We start from the raw sequence: 25,438 nt of genomic DNA, 5'->3' as shown, positions 1-25,438 counted from the left end.
TCTCTTCTGCCGCCAAAACACCTTTGGGGTCAGTGGCCAAAAGGGTGATGTCAAGACAGAGGTACGAGGTCAGAACTGAGTCCCACTCAGCACTGTGCCACCCTCGCCCTGGTCACCATCTGCTCTTGTCCACTGGGGAGAGGTGGCCACCACACCACGCCCACACCACCCATCCTCATTCATGGGCCACCAGGTCCCGGAAGCCTTCCCAAGCAGGACTTGACACTCAAACAAAAGTTGCCTTTGTGTGATTCAACGTAAATAAAGCGAATTCACCAAGGGCAACCTCTGCTCCAGAGTCAAACGTCAGCACGGGCAAGAACACCAACAGATGCCTCTTCGCCCGAGCACCACTGTCCCCAGGGGCTACTGTGACACAGACTGCTCTCTAGGTGACTGGCACTACCTTCCAGGAGCCCCCAGTGTGGCTGGAACATGGTGTGCCGAGGGCCAGCTTGCGGGGGTTTCAGAAGTGGTCCCTGACTGGCTTCAGGTGCACCCAGGGGACATGAAGCCGAAGTCCTGTTCCCAAAGCTGCATCTCTGCTGGCTAGTCCCCACTGGGGGCTTAACACAGAAAAGGGAGCTGCAGATTTCCTGTGTGACCACTGTATGGTCCTCCGGCCCACTGGGGGCCTCACATGCTGACCTGGAGGCCAGCCCCTCCTCCTTGAGGGCAGCATCCTAGGGGTGGGCAGGACTGCAGGGATGAGCAGACAGTGTTGTAGGGAAAGAGGAGGACAGGACCATCCTCCAGCCACTCCTTCCAGGAGGCCCCAAAGAGGGCTCAAAAAAGAACCCATGTCAGACGGCAGCCAACCCTCTCCCTGCACCTCAGCCTCCTGTCTCCTGTGTGTGCCCAGGGGCATGGGGCAGGGGTCAACAGACCCTATAATAGCACCCATGTGACAGTGACCATTACAAGACAGTGGTTACCCTGCCTTCCTGTGCTGTGCACCCAGCACCATCTATACGCTGAGCGTACACCGAGTTGCTATACCTACCTTCTGAGCAGGTACCACCCCATTCTTCAGGTGAAGATACCAAGGCATGGAGAGGTAACAGGTTAATTGACTCATTCAAGATCATACCAGTACAAGTACCAGGTAGGAATAAATGCTATAAGTGACTCTTCTCTTGCACCAGGGCCAGTCAAGTCACCATGGACACCTGCCTTCAAACACCGTCAGTTCTCTCCATGAGGAAAACCTCTCCCCCCATAGCTGACTCTGCTTGCAAGAGGTCACCCTGAGGATTAGTGGGTGCCTGGTACTGAGCCAGTTCCTTCAAGCATGCCTCTATCCAAGAAGATGGCTTGCTGTGTGCAGATTTTTTAAGCTTTCTTTTTTATAAGCTTTTTTTTTATATATATAAGCTTTCTTTACTAACCAGTCTTCAAAGAAGGGAGGGTAACATGACCCAGAAAACCACAGTCTCATCTACATAGTCAGCATCACTTCAGGGAAATCCTATGATGACAGGTGACCCACGTCAGATGTAAAGCACTTGTCATGCAGAAGTGACCCATTTCCTTACCCTGCACAGGCACTGGCTGGAGCTTCCCCTGGCGAAGATTTCCCAAGAAGAATTTAGTACCGAAAGGAGATTGGCCATGTAATACTCATCATAAATATAATGAACACACCATGGACAACCTCCATTCGAGTACCGGACTCGGGTTCTGGCTGCAGTGTGTCCCTGGTGGCAGGCCTAAGGACAGATGGGATGCAGAGGGTCAGGAAGCCGCCATGCACACCATCCACAAGACCCACGCTCTGCGGTCCGGGCCACCTCCCACCCCTGACTCCCCGGAAGTCTCTCAGGGAGGAGGCCTCGCATCAGAGCCCATCTGCAAGACATCCCAGAGGGCAGCAGAAGAATCCCGACTAATAGGAAAGCCCCTCGAGGGAACCACATCATGGGCCAGTAGTACACCAGGAGACAGAGAACCGGCCAAGGTGTGCGCAGGTGGACCCAGTGACCATCTGTCCCCTCTGTGGGCAGCAGCTCCTGCTTCTGAGCTTGGCACTGTCCTAGGGTGCTTCACGGGCAGATGTGATACTTAAGAAAAGTCAACTGAGGATGATCTGTCAAACAAAAGCAGCACGGGAGACTTCACGCACCCCAGGAGCTCTGGTAAGACAAGCTCCCTTTCTCCCCAAGGAGGTGGATGCCACCTCCAGGAGCCCTCCCCGGATGGCCAACACAGGGCGAGGCCCAGGGCGCAGGTCAGGAGGGCAATGCCTTCCTGGGTCAGCTGTGGTCAGTGGTCCCTTCACTACCCTAGAGAGGGGATGACTCCAAGCCACTGCCCTGAAGTAAGACTGTGCTCCAGGAAGTCCTCCAACGCGGGATTTGGTACTGAAAAATAGGTCAACCGTGTATGATTCGTCACAAATAAAGCGAAGGCAACACGGATAACCTACCTTCAAGTACCGCGCAAGGGCACCGGCCAGGCTGGGGCCTCCTTCACACTCAGCTTCCCCCACGGGAAGCTCCCTAAGGACTGAGTGAACGACGTGGGCGAGCGGGCTGACTGCACAGAGCCAAGCGCTCCGTGCACGCAGCGCCCGCCTTCCCTCCTGCACCCCGCAGCCGCCCGGGGCCTCGGCACCTTTGCTGAGACAGGCCACAGAGCACACATGATTTTGATCATGGCCGGGACCACCCCCATTGCCCATTCGCATTGAGCCTAGCAGAATGTTACTTCTCATGGGTGCTGTGTCCAGGAAGCCCTTCAAAGACTTTGACTGCGGTGCCGATCACACGGAAAGGGGCAGCACTGATGGCAAACTGCACTGTACCGTGGCCTGGCACCGACCTCGGAATCGTGGCCTCACCCCTGATGGTGGACGGGACTCCTAGGACGTCTTCCTAAAGAGAGATGGTGTGCTTAGGGTTTATGGACCAGCAAACACGTGTGCCCAACTTAAAGCTTCTACTGCTGACAGGGAAGCCACCTACCTGTGGAGTGGTGCTGCTCCAGGTCCGTCCCAGAAGCTGGCCCTGCAGGTCGGCATCCTGCCACGGCGGAGGCAGCACTGAGAAGGGGCCCCCGGGCGCCACCATTTTAAACAGACAACAAACGCACAAAGCAAAAGACAACAGAGAGACGCGCAGGTAAAGAGAGTTGCACGGACCATGGCATGCAGGGGTGCCGTGATTAACTCCAGAAAAGACCTACAAATAACTCAGTTAATTCAAAAAAAGACCAAGACTGAGGTGAAAAGTATGCACAGAAAAGGAAAAAAAAATCCTTAAAATCGAGAAAATTACCAAATCTAATAAAGAAGAAATAATAGGACTCAGAAACTGTGATAGGGAAAAATAGTGACTGTGTCACATCCTGGTAAAGTCACCAATATTCAAGACAAAAGAAAGAACCAGGATAGGTAAGCAGAAAAAAAAAAAACAAAAAAACCAACCAAACAAACAAACAAATACCAAAAACAAACAAACAACAAAAAAAACCCTCCAATCCTACAGATCTCCCAGAGGGAAGCGCTATGCTCAGTCTCTAGCAACATTTCAATATCAGGAAACAGCGCAGTAGAGTCTACAAGGTTTTTGAGGGAAGGAGACAGAGACCCAAGAGGGTCACTCTGGGTGAACCCGTCATTCAGCTCAAAGGTTGGAGCCCAGTGCAACCTGACAGGGAAACTCTCCTGCACAAATCAACCACAGCCACAAGCACCTTGGATAAACACACAGAGGAAGGACTGAAAGAGACAAAGCCTCAGGCGGGAAGAGAGAGTTGAATTCAGAGAAAAGACCTGCAACCTGCCCAAAGGGAACAGGGGGCCAGACCGACTGGAGGCTCCGAGGGTCTGCAGTCATAAAATCCAAGCACGAGCCAGCACAGGAGACATGACCTCGGCCCCCAGGGAGGCGGGCCTGGGACAGAGAGGCAACCCAGAAAGGACCACGCCCGGGGCAATGACAGGAGGGTCCTCTCTGTGTAGGCAGAGGGTCCAGTGGGGCTCCCAAGAGACATCAAAGCTCCAGGACCAAGTCAAGGTGAGGATCTCTACCAGCCCAAAGGCCCAAGGCCCTTGAGCCAAGAAACTGGTAGAAAATCTGATCCCAAGAGGGAAAATCCTTGGGGTGCCAGACAGACAAAGTAGCCCATAACATTACGGCTCTCGCGCCTAGGAAAAGGACACCTCCATCCTCAGACGACCACCCTCACGTGATGGAAAGTCAGAGCCCCCAAGGAGACCCTGTCATGAGAGCGTCAAGGATCCATAGAGAGAGGCTGCGCCCCTGGGAATTTATACAAGAAGTCCCTTTACAGAGACCAGAGAGGTTAGATAGAACTGGAAATCTTGAAGGCCACATAGAACAGTATAGAAAAAAAAATAACAGGCAGATTAGACAAGCTGTGAAAGAAAAATAGACATTTTTTAGAACTGAAAGACCTCTGGGAGTATAGTAACCCAAAGTCTCTCCAATGACATATGCAAAACCCCCTGGGTAGGGCTGGGTGAGGCTCGGTGGTAGAGCACTTGCCCAACATGCCTGAGACCCAGGTGGTCTCCATGTTTCCCTATTCCAGCTAATTCAGTTCAAGTGAGCAGGGGCTGCATGGAGAAGCCTCGTCCAGACAGCTACGAACGTTCAATGCAGAAGGTGCTGGAGAAACACCTACAAACCTCTCAGAAAAAAAAATTAACAGTAGTCAGAGAAACATGTGCCTAGCTGAGCTGTACCCTCTGCATAACAGCAAGAGTTAGGTACTTCCAAACGTCCAAGAAGAGCCCAAGGTCAAGGTCTTCGAGACCTTCTTGAAGAAATGGTAGAATTTACTCCATTGAGAGAGAAATTAAAATCAAAACTCAGGAATAGGGAAGCCCCAATTTGAAGAAAAGAAAAGCAAGCATAAGTTATCAGTAGTGACTCCATTTACATAGGGGACAATGATTAGACACTTGTAAGAATCATAGGCCGTATTTACAACGGAGAAATTAAAATGCACAACGAAACAAGGAAGCAGACTGTGGGGCCAGGGGAAGAGTGCCGTTTATCTCAGAACTCGAAGGGGGAATGAAACAGCGCAGAACACGTGACCCCAGCCGCTTTACGTTTTATACAATCATTGTCCTTAATTTTATTGGGATCGTTTAGGGGTTCATCCCTCTTGTGGTATAACTCCCTTCGACCTCCTTTAGCTACTCCTTATGTTAAAGTAAGTAAAAATTGGTTGATGTTTTTAACCAAATGAGCAGGTTACGGGGGGGCCTCACATCTGTAGAGTTTCCTCTCTTCATCCACCTTCTTCTTACTCGCATATGCCTTCAGATGGGCACCTGAGTTCCTCAAGGCCTTTACGGTCATTTGTAGGTGAATGGAGAATTGGCTGGTTTCTCTCCTTTTTAATTTAGATTCTCCACGTTGAATTTTTATTATAAGCAACTTGTCATTTTTATAAATAGAGCAATGAGGTAGAATGACTATTATTTTTTAAAAGAAAAATTAAAAATTGGAAATAGAACCGCCCTCTGTGCTCAGCTGTCGTGTGGCCGCCAGACCAACGGGAATGGCACCTCACTCATCACCCCCCCCCCCAGGGAAGAACACTACACCCCACGCCCTTCCTCACCACAAGTGGGAGAACAGTGGAAGAAAAGGAATCATGTGCTGTTTCTCTGAAAAAAAAAAGAAACAAAAAAGGAAGGAAGGCAGGAAGGAAAGCAAAACCCAGAAGCGCCCTGGACACCACGAGGTCCTCAGTCACTGGGGTCTTAAATCTAGGTCACAGACTTTGTCCCAATGTGGCAATGGGGCCTGGGCGAGGAGGAGCAGCTCTAGCCCTCCTGTCCGTCATGTCCAGGGCAACCTCATGCTCAAGTGCCCTGGCATGAAACCAACGTAAGTGTGGCTCCCCCCCAGGGGCCTCAGGTCCCAGGAGACACCGCGTTGAGAGGTGATGCTGAAGAGAGGTCGACCGTGCGTCGGGCATCATTGGATGCTGCGAACTCCACACGGACAACCTCCCTCCCAGTACCAGGAGGGGTCGCTGCTTGCAGCCGCCCTGTGTCTTCCATGCAGCTGGGGAGTTTGGAAGCACCTCTGGGAGTGGACAGAGCCCCGAGGATGAGTGGACCCTGTGGCTGGATTCCCGAGTCGCACCCCTGGTCTCCAGTCAACCCTGGCTCACTGGCCCTCAATAAGCACTTCCTGCCCTTAGCCATGCAGGCAACACTTAGCAGAGCAGAGCTGTCGGGGCGCGCACACTGCTGCACATGACTGTCAACAAAGCACGCCACGTGTTTGCAAAGCGGGCTGACACTGCCTCCTTGGTGAACCTGGGCTCCCCTGGAAGGAGCTCCCTGCAGGTGTGGGCCACTGGGGGTGAGTAAACCCAGCGACACACAAGGTCCAGGTTTCCATTTTATCTCTACCTCAAGGGCTAACTCATAAAAGATGCTTCTGGATGCCCGTCCATGTTAGAATGCAATAGTAATAAAAACGTTAGCCGGTGTATTTCAGTATTAGTTTTTGAAAAGGCAGGCATCGCAGCAACCTCTTGAGCGTTTTGTGAAGTAGGTGGTGCCCCAGGACGTCCTCTTTAGGTCAGCTTGGACATCAGCAACATGCATACTCAGCCATCCAGGAACCTACCTTGGAAGCACACAGGCTCAGGAAGCCCTCCGAGGCACTAAAAGAGAGGAGAGTCATGTAGGACTCACTTGGATGAACCGAATTCATCACGGCAGGCTCACTGCAAGTACCACTGTGGACACTGGTGAGAAATCCACTGCCACTCTTGCAAAGGTGGCCTCCCCTTCGGAAGTCCTGTTAGGAATGGGTGGGATAATGTTGGGTAGTGGGCCGAGCCGAGTGACATACACCCACATTAAGTGCATGCTCACCCGAGGCGCACTTACCTGAAGGGGGTTAGGTTGGTCCTCTTGGACAAGAGGGGGCACTCCTCCATCATAGTCATGAAGTGAGCACATCATGGCAGTGCCATGACGGAGTGACACTTTCGGGAAGACCGTGGCTGATCCTCAAAGTCGATATCAACTCCATGGATTCTCCTACAGAGACACAGGATGCTGGGGTTAGAAGACCAGGTGATATAATAAATAAACACTGCTCTTTGAGGAACACGCCAATCCCACCCAAGGAGAAGAGCTGACCTACTTCAGGTCCCTCATGGGAAGTCAACGTCAGGTCCAACATTGAAGTCAGTACTTCAAGGAGGCTGTGACAGATGAAGGAGCTACCAGAGATGACTCATTGCATTTTATGAAACACAACCCCCAGACCATGGTTCCTCCTGGTCCATTGAGCAGGCACAGCCAGCAAGTCCACTGTAACTTTCCCACAGTTGGTAGGATCTCCAGAAGGTCTTCCTGGGGCGTGATTGATGCTGAGGGTTGGTGACTAGGTGGCCCACAGGGTGAACAGAGTGCATGCCCCTCTGGTCAACCAGTCACACACCCTGGATGGTGCTGGCACCAACATCTCTTCTGGAAGTTGGCTTCTTTTCCAAGTCTTGATGCTGGTGGTAGAACCACAGCTGCCTCCCCAAGGTTGGCCTGGCCCACCAGGAGGTCTCTTACAGATGAATTGGATGCTCAGATTATCAGACCAGGTGACTTACAGCTAGGTCAGTACACTGTCCACGGCCGACCATCTGTACGTGGCTTCTCTACACTGTTGACACAGAGATCGTCTTCCTTCGAGATGTCATTATTTCCAAGAAGTCCTTAGAGGTAGCATTTGGTACTGAAAAAAGTGTTGTCCGTGAATGATTCGTCATAAGTAAAGCGAATCCACCACGAACAACTTCTCTTCAAGTACCACAGAAAGCAGACAAGACAGACAAGGGGCACCCCCACATCTCCAAGGGCCGTGGTCTGCAACCACCGACCTGTGGGCAGAGTGAACACGGAGCATCAGTAAAGGCGCAGACATTTGTCTTAAGAACACACTGAAATGGTAGGATCATCCACTTACCTCCACTGCAGTGACACTGGCGCTGTCCCCTTCCCTGGAGCTGGACTTGGGCTTCTGAGTCCACCTGGGCAATGTTTAGAAATGACAAGAGGGAGGCCAGTTGTTTCAGGTCAGGAGTCCTCAGCAGGAGTGTGGACCTCGGGGTTTGTGGAGAGGGCCTTGGACTCTCAACAAAGCGCACTTCGTGATCCAGCAAGCCCACGGAGGCACCAGCCAAGCTCCTCTGGGTCCCACCAAATGGAGGAAGTTCTGGAGAATGCCTCCTCACTGCCACTGCAGGGGGCTCCTGTGTAGAGGGCCCAGCTCAGCCCCACTGGCATCCTCCGGAGGACCTGAGGGAGACTCGCCAAGCTCTTCCTGACCCCGAGAGGCCCCTATTGCCTCCCACCTCCACTGCTCCACCACCCATCTCACCCCAAGAACCACCAAAAAAGCAATTCCAAGAAGGAATCCATCAAAAATGGCTCATTCGCTTTTTCCCAAACAACCCCAGGCCAGCAGGACCAGGTTTGATTTCCCCAGGTTCCAGTGGATTCACCACTAGAAGTTCCTCAGAACCTGAATGTGGTCCCCCAAACTCAACCTAAGAACCCATCTCCCACCCATGTCCCACCTGTCACCAGCAAAATCCCTCATGCCCTCCCTTTTCCAATAGCTCCGCCCCCACCCATGGAAGCCTGTTCTCCTCCAAGGACGGAAGGTGCTTTATCTTCTTGTTTCCTATACAACAGGTTGGCAGTGGGCAGACCAAGTCCTGCTTCCTCTTTCCCTTCTTGGTAATGACACATATGGACGTGCCATTTGGCTGCCCAACGTTGACCCCATAATGTTCTAGCTTCTGGTTACTTTCACACAGTTTTACAGACCCCAGGTCACTGCCTCGCCTTGTGTCTTGGCCATAGAGTAATGAGACCCCCACCACCTTGGCAGACCCACCCCACCACCCTGACTCAGGGTCACCTTTGGGCCTCGGACCCATCCCTTTCCCTGCTTCTCACTTCTGATGTGACTGGGCTCAGCCAATCCCCCCACAATCTGCTGACTCCACCTTCAGGAAGCCCTGTGTGCTCCATGTCTCCCATTTCCATGGTGGATCCTATCCTGGTTCAAGCCTCCATCCCTCAGCTCTTCCAAGATCAGCACAACACCCCGATGGACTCTCTGTCGCAACCCTTGTGGTCAGTGTACCTTTTCGTTGCTCCTTGATCACAACCTTCCTGCAGGTCCCATCTCTCAGAATAAGGTCTGCAGTCCTACTGGAATCTGTGTCGTCACCCGTGACTCTGTCCAACCACTCTGGCCCTCCTGCCTTTCCTTACTAAATTTGCCAGAGGGTTTGTTATGGGCCATGCCCTCCGGAGGCTCTGACCACATCTCCACAGGGTCCTCTCTACTTTACTCCCATTCCCCATCTTCTGAGAGAGCTGTCCAGAGCCCAGATTGAACACAATGTCCACTTTCCTTTTGCCTCTCCTGGCACCTTACTCTGATTTCCTTTTCTCCATAAAATTTAACAATGGAAAAAAATTATGCCTCATAGTTAATGTTCACCTGTCCCCCCCATAACATCAACTCCACGTGAGCAAGGACTTCAGCTTGTCCAGTGCTCTTTATAAGGTCTACATCACCTGGAATACAGAAGGCACTCAAGTGTTACCTGCAGAATGAATGAATCAGTACTGTTGGTTGATTCACAGACCATATAGCAATGATAATAACAAAATAATCTGGTTTTTTAAAAAGCCCTGTCAAAAAGCACCATGGGCAAGCAGGTATCCTTCCTAAGAGCATGAGAACCAGGGCTGGATGTCACTCCCAGTGGGTGTAAGCCAAGCAGGACACATCAGATATGAAGCTCAGCAGGCTCCTCTAAGTCTCCACACACGTGGCAAGACATGGCAGATGCCCTGTCTCCCCCTAGGTGGGCACTGCTCCAGAAAGCCCCTGCAGGCCACATCTGATGTTCAGAGACTCTCCCCTGGAGCAAAAGTTATAAGAATGACCAAGTAAGTGTCAGTAAAGAGCACTGTCAGAAGGACCCGAGCTCACGCTCCTGCACGTGGCTCTGGAGACTCGTCTTACAGAAGGCTGAGGTTCACTTGGAGGCAGATGCTCCGTGTGAGTGGGACTCTCCCTGGGCAGCCTCCTGGGATGGTTTGATGCAGATCCCAACACCACTTCCTGTCAATGACAGCCTTCCAAGGCAACCACCTTGCTCAGAGTTTGGCTTCCGGTCACTGGTGCAGCAGGTGACACGTGTCACAGAGGAAGCATGTGCATGGGATGACTGCCCACCACATACCTTGAATGGGTACCGAAGCCAAGACCTCCTCCCTGAAGGTGGCACTCTGTCCAGGAAGCCCTCCAAAGCAGCATTTGGTACTGAAAAACTGGATGTCCCTGTATGATTCGTCATAAATACAGCGAACACAGCAGGGATAACCACTCTTCAAGCACCGAAGGCGAGCGCGGCGACCACGTCCTCACCAAAGCAGCCCTGCTCCAGCCAGTCCTCCTGAGGATGAATTGGGGACTGAGGGTTAGGAGGTGATGCAGTGGCACTGTCCACCATGTCCATGCTCTCTGGCTAAGCATGCATTCTTGTCCCGGGATGGGCCGGAGGCCAATAGCTCTTCCCAGGCAAGAACCACACCTAACCTTCCCTCACAGAGCTCAGCACGAATCAAGCAAACCCAGCCATGTCTTTCCACGGCAGGAAACAGACAAGGGTGCCACCACCTCTTCTGAGCAGGTGGGCCTCCAGGAGTCCATCCTGAGAAGTCACTGATAGGCAGGGACCGTGGACCAGCTGACATACATCATCTGTAAAATGTATGTTGTCTGATCAACCACCCGCTCCCTATCACGGACAATGCTGCGTGTCAGGTTGGTTCTGCCGAGATGCGTCTCTAAGGAGTCTGTCCTGAAAAACAGCAGTTCCATTGGGATTAGTCACAAGCAGGACATCAGCTTCGATGCTACTCTACCTCCAGCCCTACCGGGCCCTGATGCCCTAGCTCGGAGGACGGCATGACTGAAACCTAACCAAGGCACAGGCTCTGCCCTGGACCATCCTTGCAAGGATCTGGAGGAAGTGCTGATACCAAGGTCCTGCCCTGAAGTTGGGGTGATATCCAGAAAGATTTAGAGCAGAAAAAGTGTTTATAGGGTGAACTGATATGGACAGCACCTTCTCAGGAGTGGTAGTGGAGTCCCCACGCCTCCTGTATAAGGCTGGGGTGTTGATGCTCAAGACAGAGAGAGCCTGCCACCTGACGGGACAGTGTGCCCTGTGGCCCCTGGTACACCAGGCCTTCCTGGACTTTGGCTTCTGGCAGGGTGGGCTGGTTAATCTATGCCATTAGCACCACACTCCCCAGACTGGGAAACTCTACCAGAGAAATGGAGTGGGCCCTGATGCCATCTGTCCCCAGAAGTCCTCTAGAGATAGCTCGTGTGGGCCCAGGGATGGCCGGCACCATTATCACATGGGTCCACCCTCCCCTCTACCTTGTGGTGGCGCTGCTGTAGGTCCATCCCTGATGCTGGGATACCCTCCACCCACTCCTCCACAATTCTGAAATGAGGCTACCTGTGTGGTGTCTGTCACAAACAGTGCAAGAGCACCCTCACCAAGCCCCGCACAGTGACGCTGGTAAAAACATCAGCATCCTGTCAGTGTGAGGGCTTCTCCTAACGGTGCAGTGGATCTTCTAAGTCAGTGCACAGGGTGGGAGGACCTTGGTCGACACAACTTGGCCTGGGTCACCCTCATGCACAACCTTAGGAGAAGGCTGAGATTTCCGTTGCCATGAAGCTGATGTGTCCACAGGTGTCATCCCAAATCAACTCCATGCAAAGACCCATCATGCTGGTCACCACAAAGAGAGCAAAGTCATCCAGTCAGGGGGGCAGAGCTTTGGGAAAATCCTAGGGCGCTGCCCTTCGTAGAGAGGGCACCCTGTATGTGGTGGGTTCCAGGGAACAGTGTCCTTCCAAACTGAGTTCTGGGCCTGCCTCCCTTCCCTGCAGCTGAGGGACATCCTGAAGCCTGGGTTCTCTGCCCCAGATGGGCACCATCTGCAGGAAGCCCTCAGAGCTGGAGAGCAGCTGGCTGTGTGGTTCCCATCAGCAATGAGTAAGGGAAACCCCAGCCAGGCAGTAGCTGTGCCCCATGGATGTCCACCTGGGGAGGAAGTGGGCACTAGGACCATGACCTTGGTGAGAAAAAGGGAACAAAGCCCATGTCAGCCTGCCTTTGACAGTTGGAGAGGCACCGGGCCTGGGCCCAGGAGGTCTTTATGGAGCAAGTCACTGTTCCTCAAGGACCCAGTGGGCAGAAAACCATGCCCACTCCACCAGAATGCCATCCTGAATGACCTGGGTACCTGGGTCCGTGCCTGGGGGGTTCTGGCCTGGGGATGGGGGCACAGCTCTGTGCAGGTCATAAAAACACATCAAGTTCACTGCAAACAGGACAACGCCTCCCGGGGCTCTTCCCCACGGGCCTTGCTTTTAGGAAGCAGCCCTGACCAGGCTCAGAATCGGGCCGGGGCTCACAGCTCACACAAAGCACACACGCTCACGTGTCTTGTGCGGGTGCCTCGAGGCAGAGTTTGATATTCAAAAAGAGGTTAACCATGTATTATTCATGATGAATGAAGCGAACATAGCACGGATAACCTCTCCTCAAATATCCTTCAATAGTCTGACATGGAAAGCATGGCCTCTGGCCACTGTGGTCTTTGCCTTAGAAGATCCTCCATGGGCTGAGCTGAATCCCGGAGGTGGGGAGGCGTGCGGTCACCATCTGTAAAGAAAGCACACACGTTGGCATCAGACCCCAGCACCTCATCTTGGTCCCAGGGCCTGACACCAACCCAAGCCCCACAGTTGGAACCATGCTCAGAAAGTGTCCTAAGTGAGTTCAATGGGGAAAAAGAAAAACAGTCTACTACCCCAGCATTCCTGAGAGATGGATCTGATGACCAGGAGCCGGCAGGTGGACGGACGTACAGCCCTGGTGAGCAAAGGCATCATGGATAAGACCTCTTCTGAGAAAACGGGGAGCCACTGGCCCCTGTGGACAGGATCCCTCTTGCAGAGACGGCCTGGGTTCCAGGAATTGCTCCTTAGGACTGACTGGAAATGGAGTGTTACAGAATCAGACGGCCTGCGTCCTCAGTGATGGGGAAGCTCTGTGCACCCAGCACCCGACACGTCTTGCAGTGGGTTGACACCGGCAGGCCCTCCCGGGAGCAGGCCTCGTATCTGGGAAGCCCTTCCAGGCATGATTTGATTTTAAAGAACAGTAATCTCATGACATTTATGCAGAAAGTGAACCCATCACCGATAACCACAGTTCAAACCCCAAAGAACAGCACATTGATTCCAGGAAGTGCCCTCGTGATGGATGGCGAAGGGAATGTGGGGAGACAAGGGACACACATCACAAATAAAGCACATCATCTCCAGCCCCAAACGGCCGCGAGTGTCGTCCACAGACCAGCAGCATTAGCATCACTTGAGAACTTGCTAAAAATGCAGAATCTTGGTCCCTGAATCAGAATCTGCTTTTTAACAAGATCCCTAGCTGATGAAAATCTTAGGAACATTCTAGAGTTCGAGAAACAGCACTCTAGCCAACGACTCAGACACGCAGGCACGCCCCACCCCAGAGGTGCTGTGACCACAATGCCTTATTCCAGACGAGAGTCTCAGATGATGTAGGTCCCAAAGAAGGCATGAGGCCACGTCTCGCCCACCAAGAATAAACTACATATCCAAATGGGCAGCAGCTTAGGAGCAACAAGAACTAGCGGTGGTCGGAAATGTTCTCATTTCTATCTGTACCACCACAGCAAGTCTTCCGTGCACAGAACGATTCCAAGGATCAGTGGATGCTGGGTCAGACACCCCCAGTCCACCCTCTATGTGCCTAGACAGGTGCTCGACCCCCACACCTCCACAAGGAATCCCTCAAGGCTGAGATCTACTAAGAAGAGAAAGACAGACGAAAGATGGTCAGTAACTTCCAAGCAGAACACTACAGCCCCAAACCCAGGGGCGTCTGCACACCAGAGCTGATGTTAATCCGGGGCAATCACACGGGTGGTCTGCATTCTGGGGTCACTGAGTTAGTGATGACAGATTGTCAGTGAAGTCACATTCCGTGGTGGGGCAGGCACCGATGTCCTCTTGCTGAAGTCAGCACTGTGCTCGAGAAAACTTCTGAAGCAAGTTTGGATACTAAAACAATGGTTGTCCGATATTAATCATCATAAATATAGAGACCATACTACGGACAACCATTCTTTAAGCACCAAAGGAGACCTTGGCTTCTTCTCCAAAGACAGGGGTCTCTTCCGGCATGTTCTTCTCAAGTGGTCCAGACCAGAAGGGTTAGTAGGTGAGCTTCACACACTGAGAGTCAAGACATGCCTGGGGGGGCGTCAGTCACACCCTTGGGCAGGAGAAGGGGGTCTAAGCTGATAATCTGTCCCTGAGCTTGGCTCCATGTCCAAGAGGTGCTTCCAAGAAGCAGAATTTGATAAGCTGTCACCCACGAGAAAGGCCCGTGGTCCTCGCAGATCTGTGACAGCACCAAGGAGCCCGCTGGCCCCATGCCAAGCTTGGCCCCACCTCTAGGGCCCTGGGGTGGGGCACAGCACCCACCTCACGCCAGCTGCATGCTCTCTCCCCACCCGGGGAGAGGCTGGCACATGCATGTCTACAGAACTCCTCATGGCGTCCAGGAAGTCCGCCGAGGCAGGATTTGATACTCAAAAAGAAATTGTCCTTGTATGATTCATCCCCAATAAAGTGAATACACCAAGGATAATTTCTCCTCCAGTGTGACCAGCAGCAAGGTGGAAAGATTAGCACCCCCAGGACTCTGGCCCAGTGTTGGCTGGTGACTGCAATGAGCACCACGTGCATGCAGGACATATGTGCATGCAGGACACACGTGCTGTGGAGGGCCTCTCTTTATGCACCAGGGAGGCAAGATGCCACAGCACTACACCCTACTCAGCCTGGCATCCTCACTCAAGGGCCCTTCGAAGATGATGGAGGTCAAGAACCAGGGCCTGTATCTCTTAAGTGGAGCAAACATCCTTGGTTACCCTGCAGAGGCAGGTCTGCCAACCCCCTGTCCTGGGCACCGTGTTCCAGGAGCCTCTGGGGGAATGGCTTAGCTGCTGCGCTTCAAGAGTTTTGGTGGCACCCATCCTAAATACAGTATGAGCCCTGACTCCATAAGCCACTCACATACCTGATGGAGAATGTGACTTCCATATCAATACTGTCCCCAAAGCCCAAGAAGAGATTTTGATATCAGCACCAGCATCACCAACACCAGAAATAACACCTCACGGCCCGTGGCATCAGGGCCACTCCCTACAAAGTGCCAAGCACCAGGCTATCCCAAATCTGGACTCATTCAGCCCCGGCACCCCTGCGAGGCGGACACCCACACAGTTCCCATTTGACACGAGAGACAACAGGCACAGCATGAAGGCGTCTTGCTCAAGGCTGCAGTTAGGAAATATCAGAGGCAGGATCCAAACACAGGAAAACCGGTCTCCAGAGTCTGCGCTCTTGATACTGAAAAAGTGGATGACCCTGTACGATTCGACATGAGTAACACGAACAGGACAGGGATAACCACTCTCCAAGTACCAAAGGTCAGCACGGAAAAGAAAGCCACCACCCCGGGTGGGCGGACGCGGAATGTCTTCAAGGCGGGGTCCTGGGGATGAATTAGATGCTGAGGGTTAGTGGACCAGGTCACACACACCAAGCACGACATGCACACTCAGGTCATGGCGGAGGATGGATCCACTGCCCCACACCAGCACTGACCCGGCCCTCAGCCCCGCCTGGAGGCTGCCCGCGTGGAACAAGGACCCAGACCACACACAGTGCATGCGTTGGGGCCCACCCACACAAGATCAGGACAGGGGATGTCCCCAGGCCTTCCATGAAGCCGTCCCTGTGCCCACGAATCCGTCTGCGATCTTCCACACACGAGATGGAACACACACGGTCATGCACACACATACCGCATCCCTCGCTGAGTGTGCACCGTCCAAGACAACGTTTGATACTCACAGAGAGCTTGCCCTTGTATATTCCATGTCAATAAGCCGAATATACAAAGGGCAACCTCGCTTTAAGTACCAAACAACAACACGGGCAGGTCAGCACTAGCATTCCGGGGGCCGGCCCTGTCTCCCGGTGGGCATCCTAGGGAGGGATGGGAGGTACGGAATCAGCAGACCAGGGGGCAGACACCACCTGCCAGGTGTGTGCCCACCGGCCAGCTCTCCATCCCAGGAACCCAGGGAGGGCAGACTCTGATGCCCCATCACTGGCTTTACTGCCTCAGCAGGTGCCATTGAAGGACGTGCACAGGGTGCTCGGCCTCTCACTGTCTACAGGACCCCCCCGGGAGAGGGACCACTGTCTCTAGTGTAGGCACCTCCTCTAGAAGTTTCCCTGATGATGCATTGTACTCAGAGGGTAAGGGACCCAGCAAATCTACATGGCGGGTAGAGCAAAGGCCCTGTGGTCACTTTCCTTTCTACCTCCCACAGAGGCACTGACAAATGTCTCCCCAGGGCCAGCTCCTGTCCTAACTTCCTCGCAGAGAGGCTGACATCATGTCCATGAAGTCAGGCTGGGGAAGAGTTGCTTCTGAATGGAGAAGCCGTGTACCACTGTGAAAATGGAGAAAACAGCTCCCCACTCAGGGGCATCACCCCTGGAGACACCCTTAAGAAAAGAGCAGGTGGTGGCTGTGACCGGTGAGGTGGAGCTCCGCTGCCAGGTGGGACACTCACCTCCTCCACAGGACGGTCGTGTCCCTTAGACGGCTGCAGATGCCCTGCCGGACGCTGGCTCAGGTCCACAAGACTCTGGGGCACGCAGAGCATGAAAGCAGACGGTCACATGTCCCCAGAAATGCCTCCGCCAACCCAGACCCAGAGCAGCTTCTTCAGGCTGTTGTCCTATGGGTGAACGGAATGCTGCGGTCAGAGGACTAGGACACCAAGGTCACAACGAAAGCATTTACCCTCTGACCTTCCAGCATTCACGCACCTGGTGCAGGGCTGATGGCCCTCACAGCTTGTTCCCAGGAACGGCTTCCTGTGCAGGACACCATCACAGGCCGGACTTGAAATGACAAATGACAAACACAAATAGGTCTTACAGATTTGTCTCAGGGACCATGAACTGGAAATCGTCCACCCACAGACCAAAGAGCAGCATTAACGAGCAAACCTTGGCTGCTCCACAAGGCGATGGCACTTCTGGGAGGCCCTCCTGGGTTGTCATATGCATCAAACCATCGTGAACATGGATGGTGACGGTGCTCTGTGGCCCTCGGTCACTCAGTCACTCATGCTACCCTTGAAAGTCCGACATCACAGCTCCCTTCTAAGGCTGACCCTGTGAGCCAGGAGCCCCTGGATAAGAGAAAGAGCAGATGCAAGTGAGATTCATCTTTAAAAAGCAGGCAGCATCGTACCTGGCGCGGCCCCTTGCCACCCCGCCAGCTATGGGACCAGGACACCTGGACGTACCTGAGCCGGGCTGACATGAAGGGTTCGTCCTGGAGTACGGCTGAGCCGGGGACGTCCCAGACAGAATTTGATACTCAAATAAGAGTCTCCCCCTGTATATTCGCCATTAATCAAGTAAACATACAAAGGGTATCCTCTCTTCAAGTACCAAAGAGCAGGTCACAGAGCAGGTGAGGACCACGCTGTGTGCTGGCCAGAGTGGACGCTTCACCTGGGGGCCTGGGACAGAGTAGGGGGCAGTGACTGGCCAGCTCGGGAGCTGAGACCTCACCTTGAAAGGTGAAAGATCCAGGATCCCCTGGCAGCCAGCAGAACTGACTTCCAAGACAGGGAATGGCCGGGCCATCAACGGAGTCAACATGCACCCAGGAACCCACTTCAGACCACCAGGCCCCGGGGGACGGAAACACTGCCTCTCTCTGAAGGGACTCACATGGGCTCCACAAACCTGAGGATGTGGCTTTCCAAGAAGAGGCATCCAGAGTCCTTCTCGGGTCTGAGTGGTGACACACACCAGTGTCCCTTCTCGGAAATGACTGAATTCAAGAGCGTGTCACCTGCACCTGCCTCAGAACACACAGAAAGCAGATCCTGAATCACAAAGGTCACATACACCCCCAAAAGGCATACTGTGGTGCATCCCCACTTGACAATGTTCCCAAAGAATGGCCAGAGGGGTCAAGTGACATTCCTAACACAAGAGCAGGCTCAGGGAACTCAACTCAGTCACTTGCCTTAGAATGGCGGTGACAGCAACGTCTTTCATCGAGGTCACTGCCCCTCGAGGCTGCAGCCACAGGGTGACCAGCACATCCGCTCAGCACGGGCTCCACGGTCCCCCTCCGGCTGTGTCCAGGAGTTGTGAGCAGGGAGCTTCCAGGTGGGACTTGGTACGGAGAATGGGCAGGTCCTTGTGCAACTCGTCCTTTAAAAAGCAGGCAGCGCGGCACTGCATGCGGGTGGTAGCAAGCAAGAAAGCCCTCACCACCCACCAGCTGGGCACGGCCTCCAGGGGAAGAGCCTGGCACCTAGGGTGCAGGGAGGGCCGGGCACCAGCAGCTCAGTGCTGTGGGACCAGGACACCTGGACATACCTGAGCAGGGCTGACGTCAGAGGTCCGTCCTGAAGTAGAGCTGAGCCGAGAGCGTCCCAGACAGAATTTGATACTCAAATAAGAGTCTCCCCCTGTATATTCGCCATTAATCAAGTAAACATACAAAGGGTATCCTCTCTTCAAGTACCAAAGAGCAGGTCACAGAGCAGGTGAGGACCACGCTGTGTGCTGGCCAGAGTGGACGCTTCACCTGGGGGCCTGGGACCGAGTGTGGGCAGTGACAAGCCTCATCTGGCTGGCTCTGGAGTGGGGCCCACACCCTGCACACCGTGACCGGGCCCTGACGTTGGCTTTGTTCCCAACATCACTTCAAGACCGGGCATCCTGCACGGCTTGGCTCAGAGGGAAGGGGAACGTCTGGCCTCCCTCTGGGGTCTGCAAAACCACCTGGCAAAAGAATCGGTGCCTCTGACCAAAGCCACTGCCTCCAGGAGGTCCTCCTGAGGAACATGGGCTAGCGGGAGTGGGAACTGCCAACAGCATGCATCGTTAAAGGAGAGAGAGACAGGAATCAGAGCTCGTGAGTGGCCACCCCTCGCAGGGGGGCAGCAGCGCTAAGGCAGGCGAGCCTTCCCCTGGGCCTGGGTTCAGAAATCGCCGAGAGCCCTGAGCTGTGACCCTCGGTGACCCATCAACATCAATGCTCAGATGCCTGTGGACAGGGAGGGGGCCTGCGGTCCAGGCCTTCTCATCCCAGTGGCACTTCTGGGGCCACCCTTACTGGAGACCAACGCCCCCTCTTCTTTTAAGTGGACAATAAGGTCCAAAAGTCACTCTGAGGGTGGGTGAATATGGGGGTTGGGGATGCCACATGACAAACTTTTAAAAGTGGCCCTGACTTGCTGTTGGCCTCTCATGCATCTGGGAGGTGCGCCTACACCTGGGCAGCCCTGCCAGGCCTCAGCCCCGTGGGTGCTGTGCCCACCAAGGAAGGCAGCGTTTTCTAGACAGAACCGCAGCTCTGCAAAGAAAACAGCGAGCCACCTCCAAGGACAGCACCTCCCCTACAGGGTTCTTGGAAGGACGCGTGGATGGGAGGGTCAGAGGACATGATCACAACCGGAAGAGGCAAGTCTGGCGGCCCAGCGCGTGTCTGCGGGCCCTGCAGCAGTCCTGGCTCTCCGACCTCCCGGAAGCCTCGTTCCCAGGTGGCTCAGGACGGATTTGCTCCTCGCAGAGAGCTTGCCCTTGCATATTCATGGCAAGTAAAGCAAACACACAAAGGATAACCTCTCTTCAAGTAGCAAACGATAGCACTGACGGCAGAGTCACTCCCTGTGGCAAAGTGGGCAGCAGCTCCAGGAGTGGCCCTGAACAAACAGATGGGTGGGCAGAGTTAGGGGGCAGAGCCCGGGCGAGGTGTGAGCCAGGACATGCACCCGTCCAGCCCTCCACACCCCAAAGCCCGCCCCGACCCCCACAGGGCCCCTTCCTGAAACCCACAGCCCACCCAGGTATCCGCTACAGTGGCACTGGTAACAGAAGAGGAGACCCGAGAACATCCCAGACGTGGTGACACCCAGGGAATGGGCTTTGTTCAGGGTCACTGGGACCTTACTGAGATCACAGCCTCCTCCCTGTGCTTATGTAACCCAGGCAAGAAAGAAACCTGCGCAGGGCAGGAGGCAGGTCACCAAAGCCCAACCTCTGCCTGTGCGCGGCTGCACCCGGGAGGTGCACGACGCACCCTCCTTTCCACGGCCCTTCCCATCGACGGAGGTTTCCAAGCAGCATTTGATACTGAAAACGTGGATTTTCCTCTATGATTAATCATAAATAATGTACTCATAGAAGGAGAATCTACCTTTTAAATACCAAAGAAAGATTGCATCCCGGAAAACGTGAATCTGCGCTTGTGTCGTCAAAAATGAAACTCCATAGAGCGGGCGGGCTTCCCCAAAGAGCAGGAGCCACAACCCACCAACGCGCTCGCCACATCGGCCGCTCAGCACCCGTCCATTACGATGACGTGACACGGGTTCCCCCATCTTTACGCCCACCCGGGCCCTACAGCCTCTTCCAGAAATACTTCCAAAGCAGCATTTGATACTGAAAACATGGATTTTCCTCTATGATTAATCAAGAATCACGTAAACATAGAAGGAATATCCACCTTTTAAATACCAAAGGAGGACTGAGTCCTGGAAGGGAAAATCTGGCCCAGCTCATCACAGCACACCCAAGAGCGCCCATTCTCCGTCCCCAGCACTGCCACGGTGACAAGGTGCCTGGCCTCTGCCAGGCGGGCTCCTCCGTGAGGGGGCGCCTAAAGGTGACCGACGGCAGACGCGTGGCAGGACGCGGGGCACACGTCCCCCATCTGTGCACTTACCCGAGGCTGCACCCGCCTCGCCTCTCTGAGGACGGGTTTTGTCCCACACGCGAGTTCCCAGGGCCGCATTTGATACTGAAAACGTGGATTTTCCTCTATGATTAACCATCAAACACGTAACCATAGAAAGAAAATCTACCTTTTAAATACCAAAGAAGACTTAATCCTGCAAGGTGTGGACTAGGCACAGTCCATCGGAAGCACCAGGGACGCTGCACAAGAGAGATGGGCCGTCGGAGGCTGTGACAACAGCCTCGCCCCTGTGCCCAGCGGGCAGCACGAGCGGGGGTCTCCTAAGACAAGCGGGTGGCCCCCAGACATATGGCACAAACCAAGCACATGCTCTGAGGTCCACCCTTGGTGCACTTACCCCGAGGGGCACCTACTGTCTCCCTGATGGCAGCTCCAGTCCAGGCCGTTCCCAAGCAGCATTTGATACTGAAAACGTGGAATTTCCTCTATGTTTAATCATAACAACATAAACATAGAAGGAATATCCACCTTTTAAATACCAAAAATGGGTTTAGTCCCGGAAAGCATGAGCCTTAGCACAATCCGCCAGAAGCAAAGGTCACACAGGACAGGCCCCCTCAGCACAGGCCTCGTGGGATGGCGGCAGGGATGCCGAGCCCTGGAGGACAGGGGTCCCAAGGACAAGCCTTGCCAACAGAAGCAGAGGCTCTGGGATGTGCCTACCATCTGCTCCCTGAGGGGTTCTGAGGTCAGGACTCTGGAAAACAACTTTTAGGTGGGTCTTCCATCTATGTTTAACCATGAATCTTGTAAACATGGAAGGAACACCCACCCCTTGGGGATCAGAATCTAAGCTACTCTGGAGGCACCAACCTGCACGCAGGGCGTCAGGACTGACCACTGGAGGTGGCAGCACATTCTGGCCTCCCCGTAGGAGCTGGGATGCCAGCCCCATCTCTGTGGTCCACTTGGTGGACCCATGACTAGGCATAGGATCTGGGTCAGCCTGGCTGCCACTTGCCCTGGTGGGGGACACCCTAATGTCTGTGCCCTCACGAAAACTCATGGCAACATTTCATTCTGGAAAAGCAGAACTTTCAAAAAGTTCCCCATAAAAAAAGCCAGCAGACTAGGGATTCTACCCCTTCCGTTCTAAAAATGTCAAGGACAAAAAGAAAAACCCTGCAGGGTCCCCAGAGCCAGCATCACCTCCATGCAGCCCTCCTGAAGCACCAGCGACAGAGATCCTACCAAAGCATGAGCTGGAGCATCCCTTCACGTACCTTGGGGAGTAAGGATGACAAAGAACCTTCCGGAAAGTGAGGTTTGAGTCCAGAAGGCTCCAATGGGCCGCGTTCGGTGGCGACGTACAGACTGGTAGGAGTGGGCAGACAGATCACAAACAAGGTCTGCTCACACACAGGGTGAGGGCAAAGCCAAGCCCAGCAGCCACCAGCACCTCACCACCAGCTCCCCGCAAGACGAGCACAGCACCCCAACTCCACCCCAGGATGCCCTGGATGCAGTCTTTACCAAAAGAGGTACTGTGAATTCTCGGAAAAATGTGCCTCCCAGAGGACCACACCAAGCACCAGAGTTTCAAGTTCAGTTTCCATCTTCAGCAAGACTGCCACCACCACCACCAGGAAGTCCTCCTGAAAACAGATTTGGTGCTGAGGACAAATGGGCCAAGTGACGTTCTTCACAAAAGAATGGCGACCATTCAAAGACCACACAGAGGAACCGAGACCAATCTCACTTCTCCAAAGTTGGAACTGGTTCAAAACAGTCTCATGTCTGCTGCTCACCAGGCAGAGTCCAGCATCCCTGCTAAGAAGGCCCCCAGGCCAGGAGATGAGCGGGCTGGGGGACAGCCATCATCTATCTAGCAAGAGCTAGGACCCCTGCACTGCAGGTGCAGCTGGCCGAGGAGGAAGCCTGGCCCCCCAGTCCCCAGCACAATTGTCATAAACAAAGCTGATACACGTAGATGAGCTAGTGTCACCTACCAGGCACGAAGCAGCCTCCCCAGGTGTGATGACCTCTGAGAAGCCCTGTGAAGAACAAGTGAGACATGGCTGGTTAGGGGACTGGATGGGCTCAGTGACAAAGTCTGTCTTCTCTGCAACCACACATCACTCGTGCATGCCCCATCGTGGTCAGAACTCTCTAAGCTGCTCTGGAAGTTCCTGCAAGCAAGGCCTGACGCTGTGAGCATGCTATCGAGGAGTGACTCCCGGCAGGCCTATGGTGGTGGCACTTTCTTTCTTAAAAGCAGATGCCAGGGGCCCTGGACAAATGTAGTGCTGCACCAAGCCCCCTTGTCAGGGACCCTGGGCACAGTGCCCGTCCACCCACTGTCTTTCCAAGGACTGGGCATCACTCTCTGAGCATCCTGAGTGGCCAAAATGGCAGTTGTGGTCCCAGAGGTTAGTTAGCATCCGCTCACTGGTTCATCAGCTCTGGGTGTCACTGTCACCTCCAAAGCCTACCAGTCCTGAAACGGCCCTGCTTGAAATCAGGTGCTGGTCCACAGATCCTGAGGAGCAGCCTAAGTAGCAGGGGCAAGGCCTCCAGGAGACCCAGGGGACATGAGCCAGAGGCCAACTAGGAGAGAGAGGACAAGCCCCTTGAGGGGCTGGGGTGGCCCTTTCTATCAGTCATCTGGAATCGCTCCCTCAAGCTAAAAGGAGTCTGGCCTTTAAAAAGGAAATCGTTATTACAACAAGGTGACATTAACATCAGCTGAGTAAGGGAGCCTCAGGACCCCGCCGTGTGTTCATGAAACCCCTCTTCGCCTCCTGTCCCCAGCACGTTTTCTCAGCCTCTGCCAGTGCCTGGTCTCTCCTCCTGAGAGCTAAGCTTCGGAAGCCCAGGGATGAGGGGGACTCTTCTCACAAGTCTGAAGCCAGCTTAAGCGTGGTTTTGTTCACATTTCATCGTCAGTTCTTTAAAAAGAAATTGCCATTCTAAAGCCCGATTTTTAAATGTGTAGATTTACCTTCAGAAACAAGATTACAGGGCAGTTCACTCCATCTAGCCTCAATTCTCAAAGTGAAAACTAAATCAAGGGAACACTTTCCACCTGGCACACCACCTGCTCACACGCCCTCGGCCAGGGCAGACACCACATCCTGATTCTACACCCACAGCAAGACCCTGAGGATGCGTTTCATGTTAAAAAGGGGTCGACTTTTAGCCTCCGCCCCAGAGCAGCCATGTCAGGAAACCTCCCTTTGGGCCCTCAGACCAGATGCCGACGTCCTGTATCTCTGCCAGCTGCCAGGTCATCTTCCTGCAAAAGAAAGACAGAGGACGTCAGTACAGAGGAGACAGGTGCCATCACCAAGAGGCTGTGCCCGGGGCCTGCCTGGGACGTCCCAGGGCGGTGCAGGTGACAGTGCATCCCTGACAGAGCGGTGGGGCTCGGAAGTCCCCCGAGGTGGGAAGGGAGGCTGCTTCTGAAAGAAGACAGGAGCTGTCAGCGTCCCTCAGACACCCCTGGACAGCCGCTCCTCATACCCCCCAGGTGACTCAGAACCAGAGTCCCTTCTAGGAGGCCTGAGGCTGAGGTGGCCTGTGTTGTACCCAGGACACAGGGGGGACATATTCTGCCAGCTGACTGTGCAGATCAGGAGAGCCACATCTTGGGCAGTCTGTCCCCGTGGACCTCCTGACACAGACAGCCACTGTTTTCTAGAGGTGTCTTGGTCCTCTGTGTGTCCACTGAGGCCAGAATGGGGCAAGCTCTCATCTGAGGCTGCCATCAACCTCTCTTCCAAGAAGCTGCCGTAGGACTTTGGAAGTGGAAGTGCTGAAACAGAGGCCACCCACACTCCCTGAGCTGAACAAAGCCAGTGGACAATCGAGTCCCAGCATGCAGCCCCGGAGCCACCCCATGGCCTCTCATCCCAGCTGGCACAGCTCCCCAATCCTCCTGGGGTCGAGCCAGGAGATCCATGTCCCGAAACCACTCTGTCTGGAAAGCACCCCTCACTCATCCCAGAGCTGTTGATGTCACCAAGGCCCCCAGCTCAGTTTCCCTCCAAGAGGACATGCCGCCACCCAGAGGAGGCAGGCCAAGACTTATTGGTCATAAAGGACAGACGGGAACACCTGACTCTGAGTACCACAGACTAGAACTGGTGCTGCCCGGGCTGCTGGCCACGGGGGCAAGCCTGTGGTCAGACACCGAGTGTCCTGAACCCAGCCACAGCGAGTCAATGGGAGCTGCCCTTGGGTAAGTCCTCCACGTACATACCAAGCAGGGCAGTGCCACTGAGCGTTCCATCAGGGCAGGGAGCTCCTCAAGGTGAGATTTGATACCGAAAAAGAAGTGCACCATGTTTGTTTCGTCACATACAAAGCGAAAATAACATGGGCAACTTCTTTTCAGGTACCAGAGGTCAGCTCTTGCTCTCCTCCAGCAGTGCACCTGGGGAGGGACACCGGGGCAGGCAGTGGCGGG

The 25,438-nt window shown here is 54.0% G+C and overlaps 1 long non-coding RNA gene across 4 annotated transcripts; it reads right to left on the bottom strand.

Moving 5' to 3' along the window:
* Window positions 1-7,037: 7,037 nt before the first annotated feature.
* Window positions 7,038-25,366, bottom strand: LOC125615372. Of its 4 annotated transcripts, none has more exons than XR_007346020.1 (6): window positions 22,957-25,366; window positions 22,504-22,874; window positions 17,552-22,344; window positions 17,067-17,434; window positions 16,808-16,975; window positions 7,038-13,106 (listed from the first exon to the last, which is right to left on the bottom strand). It is a non-coding gene; the product is annotated as an uncharacterized LOC125615372 (long non-coding RNA). The 4 variants fall into 4 exon arrangements; XR_007346021.1 differs by having other exon boundaries at window positions 7,041-16,975; window positions 17,067-17,141; window positions 17,250-17,434; XR_007346019.1 differs by having other exon boundaries at window positions 7,042-16,975; window positions 17,552-17,770; window positions 18,000-22,344.
* Window positions 25,367-25,438: the final 72 nt, after the last annotated feature.

Source organism: Marmota marmota, unplaced genomic scaffold (assembly GCF_001458135.2).
Source record: "Marmota marmota marmota unplaced genomic scaffold, marMar, whole genome shotgun sequence".
Lineage (NCBI taxonomy): Eukaryota > Metazoa > Chordata > Mammalia > Rodentia > Sciuridae > Marmota > Marmota marmota.
This window is presented reverse-complemented; position numbering and strand designations above follow the sequence as displayed.